The following is an 18,658-nucleotide window of genomic DNA, read 5'->3' on the forward strand; positions in this document are numbered from 1 at the left end:
CTCCTGAGCGTCCCTTGGAGTGAGTGGAGTCCAACCAGTCAACCTTAAAGAAGATCAATCCTCAATATTTATTGGAAGGACTGATACTGAAGCTGAAACTCCAATCCTTTGGCCACCCAATGTGAAGAACTGAGTCACTGGAAAAGACCCTGATGCTGGGAAAGATTGAAGGTGGTGGCAGAAGGGGATGACAGAGGATGAGATGGTTGGATGGCGTTACTGACTCGATGGACATGAGTTTGGGCAAGCTTCAGGAGTTGGTGATGGACAGGGAGGCCTGGCGTGCTGCAGTCCTTGGGGTCGCACAGAGTCAGACAGGTCTGAGCTACTGAACTGAACTAAACTGAAAAATAACCCCTAGGTGGCAGTCTGTGTGTTTGTTTTAGTCTGTGCCTGCACAGGTGGAGAAGATGAATGAGTACTGAATTCATTTGAGTCTTGAAAAACAACAGTTTTGTATTTCATGAATCAGTGCCACAGATAAAGCATCTGCCTGGGTGTTTATAGTATTCCTCACAGGCCAGGTCTCGGGCCTGGGAAGAGGAGAACTGAGGGAAAGTGAAGTCTAGATTTGGAAAGGAGAGGTGAAGGGTACCTTTCCTGTAGAGCCTACTCTGCCCACAGTGCCATCTACTAAATCTTGAGATGGGCAGAGATATATGTCAGGTGAGACAGCTAGTTGTCCCAAGCCATCCTTCTCTTGATATATTCTTTAAGAATGCATATTTTAAAAATATATCTGATGACGGGTCATTTAGAGAGGTGCCTCTTGAAAGTCTGTCATTTTGAGATCCTTTTTTCTTGTCCCTTCTACTCTTCATTAGCATCCTAGAATATTTGGAGAGTTGCAGCCTCTCCCAGGCCAATACTAGGGTTCTAGTCTTATATCTGCTACTAACTTCCGGAGTGACCTTAGGCAAATCTCCTTCCCTTCTTCAGCCTCCGTTTAATCATCTAATTGATTTGCATTACACTCCTGTAAATCAGTGCCTATTTGGATGATGGCTAATACTTGACTTCAGTGACTCTAAAAATTTATTTTTTAAATGACTTTGGTTTTGGTTGTGCTGGGTCCTCATTTTTGGTTGCGCTGCATGTGGGCTTTCTCTAGTTGCAGAGAGTGAGGGCTACCCTTTGTTGTGGCGCATGGGCTCCTCCCTGCAGTGGCTTCTTGCTGTGGACACAGGTTCTAGGCGCACAGGCCTCAGTAGTTGCCGCACGTGGGCTTGGTAGTTGTGGCACACGGGCTTAGTTGTTCCGCAGCATGTGGAATCTACCTGGGCCAGGGATCAAACCTGTGTCCCCTGCATTGGTAGGCAGATTCTTATCCACTGCGCCAGCAAGAAGCCCAGTGACTCTAATAATTTACATTGAGCAAGATACACACACACAGATAGACACACAGAGGAAACCACATATGTGGGTTTCTAATACCTGTTACATACTTATTAAGAGCTTCCCTGTTTTTTAGTGTCATCAGGGGAGAAATCCAGAGGTATAGCAGGCTCTAGACACAGAGCTCCAGTTCCACTTCTCTGTGATTCCCTTGTATCTGTCATCCTCCATGATTTGGCTTCATTGTCAGGCTCTTGGCAAGATGGCTACAGCAGTTCCCAGGAGTCACATCCAGATCCAACCATTTCCACAGGGAAAACAAAAGGACCACCCCTCTGTGCATTTAGTTCTTGGGGGAGAGGAAACGTTTCTTAGAAGCACCCTAGTACACTTTTCACCTCTCAATGGTCCCGACTGAATCATATTTCCATTTCGTTTACACTCGCTGACAACAGGAATGATAGAATCCTGAAGAGCTTGCACTAATCTTTTTTCCCAGAAAGGGAGTACTGAAATTAACTGTTTATTAACCCTCCTTTGTCCCCAAGTTGGAAAGATAAAATGCTTATGGTGCAAAGATGAAGTCATTCCTAATGAGAAGTATTAAACGGTCATTTTCATGATATGATTCAATAACTGCTGTCCATTCATTCTATCCCATGGGCCCTATGTATTTATGTGCAGAGGGAAAGGGGCCACCTCATGGAGATGGTAATATTATTTACCGTCCAAAGATGCTGTCATCCTTCTAGATTGACTTAAGGTATATTACCCAGGGATGGCAAGTGAGATGCAGTGTCAGTAAAGGAATAGAGTTAAATGGAAAGAGTGGTAGGCATTCATGAATTTTATTTGCAGTGGTGAGCTCAGGCAGCAGGCTGTCATTCTGTTTTCTGGGTTGTCTAATGCAAACCTGGACCAGATGCTAGCCTGTGACATTTGGTATTGAGTGGTTAGAAGGCTACTGGCATAATGTAGGGGAGGAAATTCAAAACTTCTGCACATGAGAGTACCGTATTGAATCTTATGCGGGTCTACCCATTCACTGCTAACTTTGCCCTCCAAAGAAATTAAAGCATCTTTCCTGTAACCCTTACCTTGAGAAATTAGTGGGTGAGGGAAGCATCAAAAGCTTGCAAAGGCTTCCGCTGAGACTGAGTTTGCCGTTGAGAAGTGATGCCATGGAAATGGGCTCTCTGATTTGTAGCATATTGGAGGGGGCCAGGCATAGATGAGCCTAGGTGGTGACAGTTAACATCAGTAGCAAAGAAGATATAACATACATCTGGGGATCATCTGACATGTTATGGATTGAATTGTGCTCCCCCTCCCCATAATTCATATGTCGAAGCCCTAATTCCCAATGTGACTATATTTGGAGATGGGGCCTTTAAGGATATAATTAAGGTTAAATGAAGTCATCAGGGTGGGGCCCTATTCTGATAGAATGAATGTCCTTGTAAGAGGGAGAGACACTAGATCTCTCTCTCTCTCTACAAACACGTAAAAGAGAGACCATGTGAAGGCACAAAGAGAAGGGGACCATCTGCAAGCCAGGAAGACAGGTCTCACCAGAAACCAATCCTGCTGGCAGTGTTATTCTTGGGCTTTCAGGCTCCAGCCTTATGAGAAAATAAATGTGAGCTATTTAAGCCACCCAGTCTGTGGCATTTTGTTATAGCATTCTGAGTGGACTGAAACACATGTACAGATCTCTGGCCACAGGTAATTAACCTTGGAGGTCCCGTGAATGAAATCTACAGATAATCCACCCAGGCCTAATTTGATTTCTATAACCAAAAAGATTCTTAGGTCTGGCCAACAGAAGTGCCTGGCATTTTAGTCACCACACTAGCCTAACAAAGGAATAGCTCACGTTCAATTCCCAGGCATGATTTATTCACACCCAGAGTCCTTAGAATAGAGGGTGGTCAGGTGAATCCTTTGTAACACTTGTGAAACTTCCTCTTGGCCTCACCCCAAACTACCTGTACCAGTTAACCCTGGCAACTTACAGAGTGAAGCAGGATAGCCACACACCTTCCAGAGGCTAACTGGAAACTGCCTTTAAGGCAAAACTACTGCTAAGGGATCCAGGACACCCCCGCAGTAGTACCTAGCACAGAATGGAGGGAGTGCTTTTGGAGGTTAGGAAAAAAGGGTTCTTCTCAGAGGTTGAAACTCAGAAGGCTCAGGGAGACCCTGACCCTCTCATCTAGGATTATTCTACCAGTTCCCAGGAACACTTAGCATCAGGTAACAACTGCACACTGCTTAGTATGTGCATTTTTTGTAATTGCGGTTGAGGTCAAGCCAGAAGGCATCCGAACTCCCCTGATAAAGCCAAGGACCCTCTCAAAAGGGACATTTGGCCTCCATTTAGAATCCACCAAATCAAGCCTAACCCCTTCTTTTGTATGAGGTTTGCCCATATTATAAAAACTTGAGACTATTACAGACCTTTAATGTGTGTATGTGTGGTGAGTGTGCACACACTGTTGGAGACTACTTCAGTGTGAACACTCAAGGCCTGGGCAGAGTGAGCAGCATCCAGGAGTTGAGCAGGCAGGCAAGTTAGGTGGGTCACAGGCCCACACCTGACCCTAGGTGGGGATGCCAGGAGGTGGGATATGCCAGGCCCACAAAGGGAAGTACCAGAAGGATGGCCCAGGCAGGCAGATCCCCCAAGACATCTGCAGGCCACCCTAAGCCAGGTGGTGAGGGCTCAGGCAGGCAGGGTTGAGGCCTGGCCCCAGGGCCCCTGGAGGGCTCCACTAGGGGCTGCCAATCGCTTGGGGCCTCCCTGAGCAGCTGCTGGAACTCAAGATGTGTCTGCCAGCTAGATTCAAGCGCTCCTGGAGGCGGCCAGGGAGGTGGTCATTCCTCTCCTCCAGGTGGTCCAGGCAGGTGTTGACCTGGTCCAACATGGGGATGATGGCTGCCTGAACTGCTTCTTGGGTGAAGCCGTCGACCTTGCCTTCTGTGCTGACATCCACAGGCCCACCCTGTTCCACGTGGCCATGAGACCTGGCGGGCATGTGCAGGCACAAGGCTCACATGGCCTTGGAGTGAGGCGGCGCAAGTTGGTTGTGCGGCGGCCGAGGCAGGGAGGGCAGAGGGCAGTCATTAAAACCTTGTGCTCATTGAAATCATCCTCCTGGGGAAAAGAAAGCAAGAGTGTCACAGTCTGTCCTGATTGAAGATGTGCCCGCTGGGTGGGTGGGCTCGGGTCTCTCTCTGATTATTCATAAAGATTTTATAGGCTGTGGGTGTCCACAACTCATATCTTGCCATCCTGGTCTAGGGGTCCCCCAAAGCTGCAACGTGTCACCTCCTGCCTGAGGGGTTCCTCAGGATGCAGATGTCAAAGAAAGTTCTCTGTTCTCTTATCAGAGCTGGAATTTACCTCTTTATCTCAGTATTATTACCTACTTGTGTTAAAGAATGACTTATCCATTAAGATGTGAGCTACCTGACCAAGGTATGCAAGTCCAAGTCAGCAGGCAGGAGAGAAACATGCTGAGATTTGGATGTGGGGGAGTGGGTCTTCTTCTCATCTGTACTCCTAATACAGGATTGGCAGGTATCAATTAAATAATTAATCAATTGACACATTTTGTGTTTTATAGGAGACCAAGGGATTTTAGGCCTGGGGAAGACTTGAGAGGAGTGTGCATATTTTTTTTTCCATTTATTGAGGGCTTTTTTTAAGGCCAGGCTGTATGTATCTCCCACACAAGCACTGCTGTGAGGATAAATGTGGTGATGAATGGTCATCTATTTCTATGTGGCTGGTAAGTGTCAGGGCTATCCTAACGTTCTGTTGCTTCCTCTAACCTCTGTGCTCCAACTGGTTCTATCTCTGAAAACACTGAGATCATCTTCTGCACCTTCTGAGGGATGCAGAGTTAAGACTGGGTGTGGCAGTTTGTCCCCATCCTTTTCTTCCGTAATCCACCACATAATGGTCTCTGCTCACCCTGCTGGAATAGACTGCTCCAGGAAACCTCCTGACTTCAGAAATTTCCAGGCAGAGACAGACTCTCATCTCCTGTCTACTGCCCCATGCTCCCTGGCCACTGGAGAAAGAGCTATGAGGTTGAGAAGGAGCGAATCACCTTCCTTATCAATAGAGGAAGTAAAATGGGGTAGCTTATCCTTATGGGAATTGCAGAGATTTTGGCCACCATCCAAGACTTCAAAAAGCACTTGTTATTCCCACCACGCCCAGGCTAATGTGGATCCACAGCTAAAACAGGCTCTCCATGCTACTAGGTCAGCCTCTTGGCTCTTATCATGTAGCAGATCCTGTGGTGCCCAAAACGTTTAGGGTGAATCGGTATGCTTGCTGTGTGGAGCATGTGGCAAGGAGCATTGTAGCTCAGGCTGCTAGGAGGTAATATCCACTATGATCCAGGAACCCATTTATGGTGCTGTTTCTCCCATTGCCAAGATTTGCAAGCTTCAGAACAGAGGGGCAGAAACAAAGGTGGTGTCTCTCATAAATAAATCTGATCCATCTGCAACACTTGTACTTTGTATCCCTGCAAGTCTGATCTCTGCTGGTTTAGAAGTTCTCGTTCCCTAGAAGAAGCACATCTAGGATGCAACAAAACAATGGTTCCACAAAATGTGAAGTACACTCTTAGTTCCTGGAGCCACTCAAAACAGGTGGTTATGGTGTTCATTCTTTAGAATGAGAACAGGGAGGAATACAAATGAGACTCATCCAGAAACACCCTCACAGATACAACCAGAAATAATGTTTAATTTGGATGCTCCATGACCAGTCAAGTTGGCACATAAAATTAGCCGTCACAGTGTGTAGGGCAACATCATGGACTGCTGCATAACACTGCACACCACGAAGCCTCAAATGATCTTTCCCATGGGAGGGACAGTGCTAGCATTAGATCACTTTCCTAGGAGCACTGTGCACTGTGACCATGCATTCCAGCTAAGGGACCCCGTGCCTCTGTGGTCCACACACCATGTAGAGTGTAGATGAGTTAAACACTCAAAGTAGTAAAGCCTAGGGGAACTGCGCCTTCTCGTTTGTACAATTCACAAATTGTGAGCAGGTGCAGAAATCTCTCAGCAAGAGGCCTCCTGGAAGGAAGGGGGCTTCCAGTCTCACTTTGGATAACTGTGAAGCTTAGTGACATTTGCAGCAGAGATATGAAATCCTCATATCTTTCTTCCTATAGCAATAGGAGAAATAACTCTTGTGGTTGGGGTGGGAACATGAATTCAGGAAAAAGTTAGGGAAGTGATTTATGCCTGGGCCTTGTAGGAAGGACAAGATTTTCAGAGATAGAAAAGCAGGAAAGGATATGAAATTCCTGAAAACGGTCGTACCAATCCTAGCAAGCTTCTAAGAGTTAGCCTGTTGTCAGTGTTCCCTGGTCTTCCCCAAAGTCTGCAACCTGAACTGACTTGCAAAATATCCAGGTGCAAGCCTTGGGTCCCACACAACATGCACAGCCCAGTACTATCTGACCCCAGGGCTCAGAAACAAGTCCTCTGCATCTCTGCTCTGATACATCTCCATGTCCGTATCTAATATGAAGAACTCACATTTTGCCTGGAAGGAGTAAAACTTGGAAGGCTTCCTGGCTTCTAAGTCACTTCAGTCTTGTCCGACTCTGTGTGACCCCATAGACGGCAGCCTACCAGGCTCCCCCGTCCCTGGGATTCTCCAGGCAAGAACACTGGAGTGGGTTGCCATTTCCTTCTCCAATGCATGAAAGTGAAAAGCGAGAGGGAAGTCGCTCAGTCGTGTCCAACTCTTCACGACCCCATGGACTGCAGCCTACCAGGCTCCTCCGCCCATGGGATTTTCCAGGCAAGAGTACTGGAGTGGGGTGCCATCGCCTTCTCCAAGGCTTCCTGGAGGGGGACCTAGTTGATCTAGGCCCAGGTAAATGGAATGTTCATGCTTTCCAAAGACTAAGATGACAAGAAACAAAGCATGATGTATGTGCAAAGGCCTAAGAAGTAGAGCTAGGCCTTGAGGGATGGACACGGATATAGAAAGACTTAGGAATACGAGCAGGGATTTCATGACGTCAGCTGGGCCTTGGGAAATGGACAGTTTCCCACCAGTAGACCTAGCTGAGAGGAATGGCCATTGTCCCCATCAATCATCGCAGGCCCACCAATGACGATGTTGGGAGGCGGGGGCGTGAAAGGCGGAAGAAGCCCTAGCACGTGCCTAAGCTCCTGACTGTCTGGATTGTGCTATGGGGCTTCCGTAGACCGTTTTCCTCGGTTAGGATTTAACATGGCAGCTCCCTTTCCGGAAATGGCAAAAGTGTAAGTTTTACTAACTTTATTCGTATTTGGCTGTCTGCGGTGTGAGTGGAGAGTCGGGTAAATGGTGTGTCCTGACGGACACTTTGACAGACGTGTCTGCGGGCTCCTGGGTGGATGGCGGAGAAGATCTCTCAGGCACTTCCGGGTTTGGTGTTGGGCATTATTGTAACGGCATGCTGAAACTTGAAGAAGATTTTCTTGGTTTAAATGTGGGTCTCGGAGCCTCCTTCCCAGTTATAGTCTTAATGCTTTGTAGTGTTTGCGGCTTAAAGAGAGGGAAGGGCGGGTGCTTTTGGCTGGGTGGGTGGGGGTGCCAGACAGTCTGGTGACTGGCGGCCACCATGGAGCTGATTCTGCTTTCTATTGTAGGGTGTTTGGGGTGGATATATCGTTGCCGGGGATTGGTTCAAATGTTGATCTTGGCCATTTTTGTGACCTTTCTTCACCATTGAGGGTATTTCTGTTATTTTCCACGTGAAACGAGACAGTAAGGCTCTGAGGGACTGCGTGCGGTGTTAGGACAGCTGACGGCCCTTGGCTGCCTTGGTGTTTTGTGGATAAGGGAAAGGGGAAGTTTTCCCCAGCCACTCATGTTACGAGCTTGCAAGTTACCTAATTTTCCTGCAGCTGTATTAGGCTGTCCATCTGTAAGCAAGTCTCCTTGTAGATCTGTATAATCACTGTTTCCTTCAGGACCTGTGATGGAAAAATCTAGTACTGGCCAGCCGATGGGCCTGTAATGAGAAGAGAGTGGACCCGGAATTAGCTGTCCAGACCTGCCAGATGAGTAAGTGCAACCTTGTGTTATGTGGGGCCACAAATGCTGGGAGGAGGGTAGCATCCATCCCATCAGCTGTAACATTATTTAACATGGTGTTGAAATGTCTTCCCTGAGTCTCTAAGATCGGAACTTCCAACAATGTCAGGATCACTCCCTGAGCGCTGCTCAGACACTGTTTATAATGTCTTTAACTAGTCAGTGGCATCTTTTTCCAGTTCACCGTGAGTGCCATTATTACAGACGTACTGAATTTATTAGAATGTCACATTTCCAAAAAGCCTGATCTTGCCATTTTCACATCAGAGCTCTGATCTGTCTTTTAATCCTTTTGGAAGACACTTGTAATACCAGGCAGAAGCAGGCTGGACTGGATGGGATTGTGAAAAACAAACTTCAGGAATCCAGAGACTGTGGGAGTGCTGGTTTTTTTTCAGGTAGGGGAACATGGATTTGAATGTAATTTAAAGCCAGCTCTCTTTAGGAAAGGGGAGAAAGATCTGTACACCAAGTGAGTGGCAGAGAATGATAGTCTGCTGGTCTATCCCCTCTATAAGTGGGTGGGCATTTACTTTGCAGGGGTCCTGGAGGTGTAGGCTAACAATTCAAGTAATATGCGGGTCAGGACTTCATTAAATATTTACCTTTCCACAGTTTGTCAGGATTTTTTTTTTTTTTTTTTTTGCTTTGCTTTGCTTTGCAGGTGTTGCTGAGACAATGCATCGTGTTTCATTAAAAATAAATTTTATTGTCTGAGTCTGACTCTTTCTTACTGTCATCTTTGAGCCTCAATTTCCACATTTGCAAAATGGGAATCAAACCTTGCTCTCAGGGATATCTCTTGTATGGTTTTTGTAAAGCACTCAGCACACAGGAGGTACGGAGGGAATTAGTACACCATTTCAAGAATATGGGAACAGAACATTGTGGCTTCATTTAGCTCGTCTCCCTACATGTCCAGACCCCCATTTCAACCAAACGTTTGTTTCCTTTCACAGGGCCAGCAAACTTCCTCAGATATTACTGGGCTTCTCTTTGGAAACCAGCCTCATTAATCCTGCTATGATGCCAAGAGGTAGCCCAGCAACTCACACTTTGCCTTGCTCTGAGCAACTTTCTTTTCTGGCCATCTCTGACGCCTTATGCCGAAGCTGATGTGGCTCAGCACCAAGTTCAGGCACCAAGAAGGTGCTTGTTAACTGGCAGTGCCGAAAAGGTCTCTCTTTCATTGTCTGTGTAAAGTTACTTCTTTCCTGGGCAGTGGTTAATTTGTTGAAAATGTGTGGAAGAGTTTTCACAGTTGGGGTGGGGGGAAAGCGCTAAATAGAAATGTGAACTCTTCCAAGGTGCATTCAGAGACACTTCTAACCTCTAGTTTCATAGAAACCTCGGGCTCCTCTGTTGCTCTATTAGCATGGGTTTTATCCAGAAGGAGGCATCACAGAACCTGAATTTCATTCACCAAAGGTTAAAAGAAAATGCACATTTCCTTGTGATTGGAAACTAAAGTGTGTAGTCTTTAGAGGGCATGTTTAAAGACTTTTTGTTTATCCCTGTAATTGGTGAAATTACTTTAAAGCTGTGAAAGATGGGGATGGTGATAGTTTCCTACTCAGTGAAAACCTGAAGCCTGAGATACTTAGAAAAACCTGTCCTAGGCCCATGTTCCTTCACCAAGTGACATGATGATGATCAAAACTGGCTTATTTCCTAGTCAAAACAGTTGTGAAACTTAAGAATAACCGTGAGGTCTTCTTGCCCTTCCATACACACTTGTTCCCACTGCCCATCAAAGTCATCTTAGCTGACTTCATTGGAGGCAGGGGTCAAGAAAACCTAAATGGATGGTTTAGTCAGTAAATCTTCTGTGTATGGGCACTTAAAAATAAGTCACAAGGTTGAGGATTCCACAAAGGTGACTCTCAAATTGGTGACAGTCTCACAAATCAGGGCTTTCATGGAAAGAGAAGGTAATCTTTTTCTGAATTTGAGATGGAATCTGGGTTTCTGGTTCCTTTCCAGGAATTCATTCCTAGGCCAGCCATGTCACTTAGGCTCATGAGACAGTACCTCAGTGAATGTCTACTCACTCGTGGGAATGTTAATGTTCCATAAATTCTTGGTGTGAGGTATTCCTTTGGATACACACCACAAGTGGGATTGCTGGACTAGACGGTCGTTCTGTTTTTAACTTTTTGAGGGAGTTTCATACTGTTTTCCATAGTAGCTGTACCAATTTAGTCTTGAACTAAATGAGTTTCGTGAGCGGTTCTCAGCCACTTTTGATTGTCGGTTCTTTTCAGGAGAAGTACTGGAGAGATTAGGGGCTCAAAGGGGAAAGCACGCCCCTGATCAGGAAAGATGGAATGACTGACTACATACGGACCTTCGTTGGGGTTCCTAAAGCCTAGAGGTGGGGAAGGGGCCGGGAAGAGTGACCCTCTATAGAGCTGCTCTCAGAGCACAAGGAGAAAGCTGGACAGGAGGACATAGGCCCTCAGTGTGAAAGGTGCATTGGACTTTCTGTGGTCAAAAGTGTCTGCTACCTATTTCTCAGTCCCTGGTACTGCCTGGGATCATTGTAGCATGGGGACTGAAGATAATAGTGCACATCGCTGAGTGTGACATGAGAGTGGATTACTTTGTGGCAAAGGTGAGACTTTGATGATGAAGGCTTTACCCTATGTTACAGCATTCCTCAGAATTTTGGAGTTCACTGTTAGGGATGTTCTTGTGTTCCTGCTTCAGTCTATGCACTGCCTTAGGCTGTCAAAAGCATCTGGGGAAAGGTGAGCTTTCCCCCTCCTATACTGTGGCCTAGAGCAGTAGTCTGAGAGAGTCTCCCGGGAGGTGCCCACTGATGGTGACTACACTTGGTTGAGTAGACCACTCAACTCTTCTGTTGGGACTACCTGTGGCCATAAAGAGGCACATGAAAGTGAGCTGCTGTTGCTGGTGTGTTCTAGTGATCTAGCAGCCAGACACTTCTTCCTTCAACACTCACACACCTCAGGTGCCTTGGTAAACTCCTAAAGGAGGCGCATATTGGCAACGGCAGCATGTGGGGCATGGGAAATGTTGAGTCAGGGGCAGAAGTTGGCGGTAGCCTGATGTCAGAATTCTGTGCCTTTGTGCAGAGCGAGGGCACATTGGGATTCCCGAGGAGTCCCAACTCTGTAGGAATGTGGTTGGAACTTTCCACGTTCACTTTCTGCACTCTTCCACTGAGCACACTCTGCACATTGGTTGGAAGAAAGAGGTCCGATGGGTCTTGTCAATGAACTGTCCATGAATCCGGGGCCATTTGCTACTTTCTGCGCATATGCCGATGAGCCTGGATGTCCAGGAAGCTCCCAAGTCAGGTGCCCCAGCTGGAGCATGAAGCCCTTGTATTCCTCTTGCTGGAGAGGGCTACACCCTCAGGCTGTGGCTCTCTCTCCCCTCTGTGTGTCTGCTAGAAAGCCTTTCTAGCAGAAAGGCTGGCTGCTGGTGGCTTCTCTTCCATTTGGGTCTTCCTGTTGATGGGGGTGACATTGCCTCAAGGGGCCTTCTCTGCATTCTGAAGGAAGAAAGTGGTGTTGGTACAACAGTGGAGGGACAGTTCTGCATTGTTTGTGGTGGTGTGCTACTGGAGTCGGGGAGAGGAAAGGGGAGCTCAACGTGGGGAGGGAAAAGGTCCCATGGTTTCCCCATTTCAGGCTTTTGCTTTCTCTTGATTAGGGAAATTTGGGCCCAGCAGGGCTATGAGGAGGAGGCTCTGAGAGTATAAGGAAAGACTGACAGTGGGGAGGACAACGGTCTCTGGTGTGACGACTGTGGTGGGCATTGTGGGTTCAGGGCTCTTTTCCTGTCTCCTTTCTCCATTCTTGTGGCCTTCCTTTGGGTTAGCACAGCTGAGGGACAGAAGATAATAATGGACCCTGATGGGTATACTATAAGAAAATATGGCTTTCTTATAAACTAGGACATTTACTATGGGAACAGGATTATTGTCCATTTTCCCAAGTGAATTGTGATTTTGTCTGCAAGTGAAGGCTTGGCTGTCTCTTCCTTGTTCTGTGTGGCCTAGACCCGTGGAAAACAGCTGTTGTGGAAGGGGAGCTCTCTGTCCTGCTGTACTGTTGCACAGTATGTAATCTAAGGGAGTTCTGAGAAGGAACTGCTGTTGCTTACACTATTGATTGTTTTTCTGCAGCGATATTTTCTGCCCTTTTCCTGTAGCTTTATGGGCTCTTGGTCACTGCTTTTGCTGCCAGGTCCCTGACGGAACACTCTTGGTTTCTCAGATTACCAAGAGGCTTATTTAACTTACAGAAAAGATTTGCATACATTGCAGAGAGTCAGAGATGGCAACCCATTTCCTGGAGAATCCCAGGGACAGAGGAGCCTGGTGGGCTGCTGTCTACGGGGTTGCACAGAGTCAGACACGACTGAAGTGATTTAGTAGCAGCAGAGTCAGACAAAGAACTGACCCGTATTCCACCGTTTTTTAGGAAAGGCAAGAAAGAATGTCTTGTCCCTTTTCAGCATGAGCAGTTTAATCTTCCTTATTTTAGTTTCCCTTACAATGTGCTCCCCGTGAGATACCCCTGGGTATCTTCACCCTCCCTCCAAGTGCTGATTCCAAAGTCCTAGCCATAGTCAGACCTGTGCAGAGAACTTCCTCAAGAGGAACTTGTGGAAAGAGCTCCTGAAGGACAAGTAAAAAGTATGAGCGACTGCTTATCCTCTAGGAGCTTTTTACCCATACATATGTCCTCAGGGGGAATTCTCTGTGATCAATAGGATCACTCAGGATGAGGATTAAAACCACAAACCTTGTTTAGAGATGGTTTAAATCGCTCTGCTGATGTCAGCAGTCTGCTTGCAAGTGGAGCTGAACGTCATCTCTCACCATCCCTTTCTCAAGGGCTCTGAAGGAGCAGAGATTTGATCTCCAATTGGCAGAGGGCCGATTTCTGTGTCTTGTGGTGCACAGGACCTGCTCGAATATTTGGTAGGAGGCAAGGACTCAGATCCTGCAGAGTTTTAGTTATGGAATTGTAGTGTGCAGCTCTGTCCAAAAGAGTGGACAGAATGAGCAAAATATGTGCATTCCTGTACAATGTGAATGGTCTCTTCATCCGTCTGGACTTGAATTTGCCCTCCCAGTCCACTATGCTGACTCCAGCACACACACAAAATGGGTTACTGAGCGTCGCCAGCCAGGCACCCTCACAGTTTAGATTTGGGTTGGCTTTCTGAGCTTCCTTCGCCTCTCCTTATTCATGTGCAAGCCTACTGTCCTACTTCTCATCAGCTTTGGAAAGGAACAGCAGTGGGATCACTTCAGTGAATCCTAAGGAGATTCACTGGTTTACTCAGCCTCTCCCAATCAGTCAGACAGAGCACCTTCCAGAATGCTGAAAGGCCTGTTGTAGATTTTCCTCTAGTAGATTGTCAGAGTACTGAGCTACAGGATATAGGATATAGTTAAAGCTAGGAACCAAGCACCTGGGCATCTCCTCCGGACCCCAGAACTGATGTGTACTGGAAAGGTTAAGAGGGTAGATCTTACTCAGTCATGTTTTTATTACCATATAACAATAAATTACGAAGGTGGAATGAAACTTCAGAGTGGATGGGTGTGTTTATGATATAGATTATGGAGATGCTTTATGGATGTAAACTATCTCCAGACTCATTAGATTGTATACCTTAAATGTGTACTATATTTTTGTATGGCAGTCATTCCTCATACCTCAATGAAGGGGTTTAAAAACATAATAAAAAAGACTCTTCCATGATCACAAATGAATGCCCACCCCCAAGTGTTTTTAGACTTTAGAACTGAGAGGGAAGACTGTTTCTCCTTGGGGAAATGGGTAATGCCATTTACAGCTTCTGTGTTCTGGTTTTGCCTTGGTTTTTCTATGGATACATAGTATTTGCATTAGTGGTGTATAAGGTTAACCTTTAGTCCGTAGGGTTTTGAATTTCATAGAATCACAGCGGTTCTACAGAAGTCGTCAACTTCATGTGGAGGACTTCGGCTCAAGGAGTGACCCTGTGACATCAGCGAGTGGTCATTTGACCAGAAATTGACTTTGGGTATTGTGCCTTTGGGAATGGCTTGGACTTTGGGTTGTTTTCATTTTCTGTAACATATGCTTTTGTGCTTACTCAAGAAATCTTTAAAAATTGTGTACCCATGGGGGCATGTCAACATGTGTGTGCGCTGTATTTGTATTCCACAGGGTGGAAGGCCCTGTCTCAGGCTCATTAGCAGGCCTCTTTTTCTCTCAAACCTTCCCACAGCCTTCTATTTTCTGTGTCACCGAGTTTCCTGGCGAAGCTACTTGGTTTGGTATACTTTTCATCTTATCCTATTTGAGCCAGTAATACTTTTGCTATAGTTTGGGACTAGACCCACAAGAATGAGTGAGAGCCTGCAAAGGTTCACTAGTAACCTTTACTGAAGAGAATGTAAAAAGACATACTGTTGGGACTTCCCCAGCAGTCCAGTGGTTAAGACTCCGTGCTTCGAATATAGAGGGGAGGGGTTCAATCCCTGGTGGGCGAACTAAGATCCCACATGCTGCATTGCATGGCAAAAAAAAAAAAAGAGAGAGAGAAAGACATACTGCTGAGTTTCCCTGAGCTAGCCTCATTTCTGTGTCTTTAAAATGTATTTGTTGCTTAAGTTTCTTGTATTTTGTTAAATACTTGTGTTCTGCCAATAAAATCCATTTGCTTCAGAAGATCTCACTTGTATGTGTTTCTTACTCACAATGAACACCAGCATGATCAAGGAAGCTGCGGCTCTCTCATGGGCATTGTCACCTGAACCAGGGCGGAGCATTAAGCTCTGAAGGCTAATGTGTTAAGAACAGGAGTGGGTGGCAAAGGGATGGGGTCTCCAGGCCATGCTAAAAGTTCCCCTCTTTGTTAAGCTCCCCCCTTTGTTCAGGGAAGTATTCCCCTTAATGTTAGTCAGTCATTCATGTCCGACTCTGTTCGACCGCATGGACTGTAGCCCGCCAGGCTCCTCTGTCCATGGGATTTTCCAGGCAAGAATACTGGAGTGGGTTGCCATTCCCTTCCCCAGGGGATCTGCCTGACCCAGGGATCGAACCCTGCTCTCCTGCATTACAGGCAGATTCTTTATCATCCAAGCCACCTGGGAAGCCCAATCCCCTAAAGGTAGCAGGTGATCTAACACCTCCCTATGAGAAGTGATACTTTTAGCCACTTCATGAAGGCCATGAATGCATATTTGGGGATCGTGGAGAAATCTTCTGATATTCCCAAGGGCAAGGAGAGGTAGGGTGACCAGCATGGTTTCAGAGAAGATTAGTTGAGAAGTCGGTAGGACCAAACTAGAAGCAGCAAGCACACAATTAATTCCTGCTGAAGCCTGCATTAGAATCTCGGTCCCTTGTGCCTGAGACATCTTTTATTATGCCACACCATTAGGTCTTATAAAGACTTTGTAATAGCAGAATTAAATTAGCTAAGTGGGTAGAGTTTTTTGGCATTGTTTATTCTTTAAACATATGGATACACTTTCCAGTTCTAACTGGAATTAGAAATGCAATTAACTAAAATTGCAGGTCTTACGTATAACTTACCAAGTTTAAACATTTCAGCAGGGACTTCCCCGGTGGTCCAGTGGCTGAGACTCCATGCTTCCAATGCAGGGGGCCCATGTTCGATCCTTGGCTCGGAAAATAGATTCCACATGCCACAAATAAGACCCAGCGCAGCCAAATTAATAAATATGAAAAAAAAAAAAACATTTTCCCAGCAAATAGCCCTACTGTGGTCAGTTACACCCCCCCCCCCCATCCCCACAGGAAAGGAGAGTAAGACTGGCAGTGTGTTCTGCCTGTAGTTCTTCAGGGTGGCTGGGTGTCATAAAGATCTTGGGCTGAAGGTGGCAGCAATTCTGTTCTTGCCGTTCAGTCTAGAGGGCCTCAAGCTTCAGTGTCTCATTTCCTGCCCCAGAGGTTCATCAGGATGCAAAGCTCAGATCACTTCTCTTTTTCTCTAATTGCAGCTGGAACTTTGTATCCCTTAATTATCCTCTCCTGCTACAGAACGAGTGTCACAAAAGACTGTAAGCCATCTCCCATTGGCCCTATTTCAGGTCAGTGGGTATGATTTTACCTGAGGCATTTGCATTTAGACTGCCAAACACCATGAAATCCCACTACCATTCTGATCTTAATTGACACACCAAGCCTCACCTGCGGTTTCCATGGAGGCGGGCCCAGGGCCGGGGTGGGCAGGGCTGAGAGCCCTACTGGCGCCTGCGCAGGCCCTGCGCTCAAGAGCAGATGGTTGCAAGTGCGCAGGCGCAATGTGGAGGCGGAGCTAGGACTGAAGGGGCGGGAGAAGAGGGCTGCGGATGGGCGGGGCTAATGGCCATAAGGAGGCGGGATCAGAAACGAGGGGCAGGGCCTAGGTTTCCCCAGGCGGGCAGTGGGTGAAGGGCAGGGGCCAGGGCCCAGGACTCTGCATCTTACAGGATGGGGGCGAGGCCCTCTGCACTTGGAGCAGAGGAGTCAGCCAGGTGCCCACCCTCCCTGCTGAGCCCGCCACTCACTTGGCCTTCTGAGTTCCTTGGCTTGCATGAGGTTCTGTGAACACATTTCCCTGCTTATTCATGCATCTCTCAGACAGATTATTGGCACCTACGCTGCAGATGTTGCCTGCATCATTAATGGGAAAGCCCCAAACACTAGCCAGCATAATCCAGAGCTGCATGTTCAAAGAGTGCACCGTGACCAGGGAATGTAAGCAAGGTTGAATGCTAAGAAATCTCTTAATTTTCTATATTAAAAGACTGAAAGAAAATAATCATCTGGTCATCTGCATCAGCTTTGAAAAGATAAAAATGAAGGGGTATCTGATGTTACCAGAGGCATTTGCTTTTAGTCTATTACCAATACCAGAAAATCAAATTAACACTCAGATCATTAAGTTACTTTCTCTGACATCATCATCACATATATGCACATAATTCACTGTTTACTTAGGGCAATGGCACTCCAATTTCTTTCACAAATCATGTGTTTTTATGAGACAGTGCTACAGGTCAGCCTCCCTGGATACCCACAACAGCTCAACCCGAAGGGGATGTGACTCTTGTTCCAAATGAAAATATGTAATTAACTCACCTGTTTGGAGTTGGGATTTTAGTTGAACTCTTACTTAATATATTGCATATATATAGGAACATTTAAGGGAATCTTAGTTTTTCGGAGTTTATAAGTTTACTTTAAAAAAAAAATAGGTTTGGTATTCATGAAGGTTTTCCTCACTGACTGCTTTATTGCCCCTCCCAACTCTGTTCTTCCTCTTGTCTTCTTCCCCTTTGTAAATGAGAGTTATTTTCTTCATATTGCTTAGGCCAAGCACCTTGGCATCCTCCTTGACTCCTCTGTTTCTTTCATGTCCCACACTAACTCCATCAGCAAATCCTCAGCTCTGCCTTCAACATATAAGCAAAGGGCTGCACATCCAGGAACAGGAGGAATTGCTGTGGCCTTTTTTTCAGTCAATTTACCACAGTCTGTATGTGGAAATATGAGCCAATACCTAGAAGCAGACTCCCACAAGCAGAATATGGAGTCATAAAAAGCCATGAGCCAATATATAGAAACAAAGTCAGTATGGAAGGCATGTGCTTACTCAAGGTGTATGAATCCCTTCTAATCCCCTAGGGTGGACACAATCAAAAATGGGTGTAAAGGAAACATCTGCGGAATTGCAAGGGGTTAGAATTTCAGCTCAGTGTGCTCTCTCCATATCCTAAGAGGAGTAGAAAATAAATGGAATCTCCTTTCTACCTCCAGGAGAGTAGAGGAGAAAATAAGCATATAGCCCACAACTTGAATGTTGTGCAAAGTTGAGATGTAGGATTAGAGTTTGAGACCACTGTTTGGGATCAGTACAACTTTGTGCCTGAAGGAAGAAATTTTCACAATTGAGGTATTGGGAAATCATTCTGGCTTATATGTGATTTAGCTTGAACTTTATGCTAACTAGAACAGCCTGTCTTATGACCTGTTTATCATGCAGTGTACATCTGCTTTAGCCCTTAAGAAAAGAATTCATTATCCAGAAGTAAAGTATGTCCACTTTGAAGGTAGGGATAAATGCTACCCTCTCCTATGATGCTTATGCTAGTATTCCTTTAAAGATAAGTTTTTCTTCCCAGATACCAAGGTCCTACTGATTCTCTCT

At 46.1% G+C, this 18,658-nt stretch overlaps 1 long non-coding RNA gene across 1 annotated transcript; it reads right to left on the reverse strand.

The window, feature by feature from the left end:
• Positions 1-1,480: 1,480 nt before the first annotated feature.
• Positions 1,481-17,455, reverse strand: LOC139180922 (uncharacterized). The gene is made up of 4 exons (XR_011565115.1): positions 16,657-17,455; positions 16,039-16,124; positions 8,263-8,384; positions 1,481-4,492 (listed from the first exon to the last, which is right to left on the reverse strand). It is a non-coding gene; the product is annotated as an uncharacterized lncRNA (long non-coding RNA).
• Positions 17,456-18,658: the final 1,203 nt, after the last annotated feature.

This window comes from Bos indicus, chromosome X, assembly GCF_029378745.1.
Source record: "Bos indicus isolate NIAB-ARS_2022 breed Sahiwal x Tharparkar chromosome X, NIAB-ARS_B.indTharparkar_mat_pri_1.0, whole genome shotgun sequence".
Lineage (NCBI taxonomy): Eukaryota > Metazoa > Chordata > Mammalia > Artiodactyla > Bovidae > Bos > Bos indicus.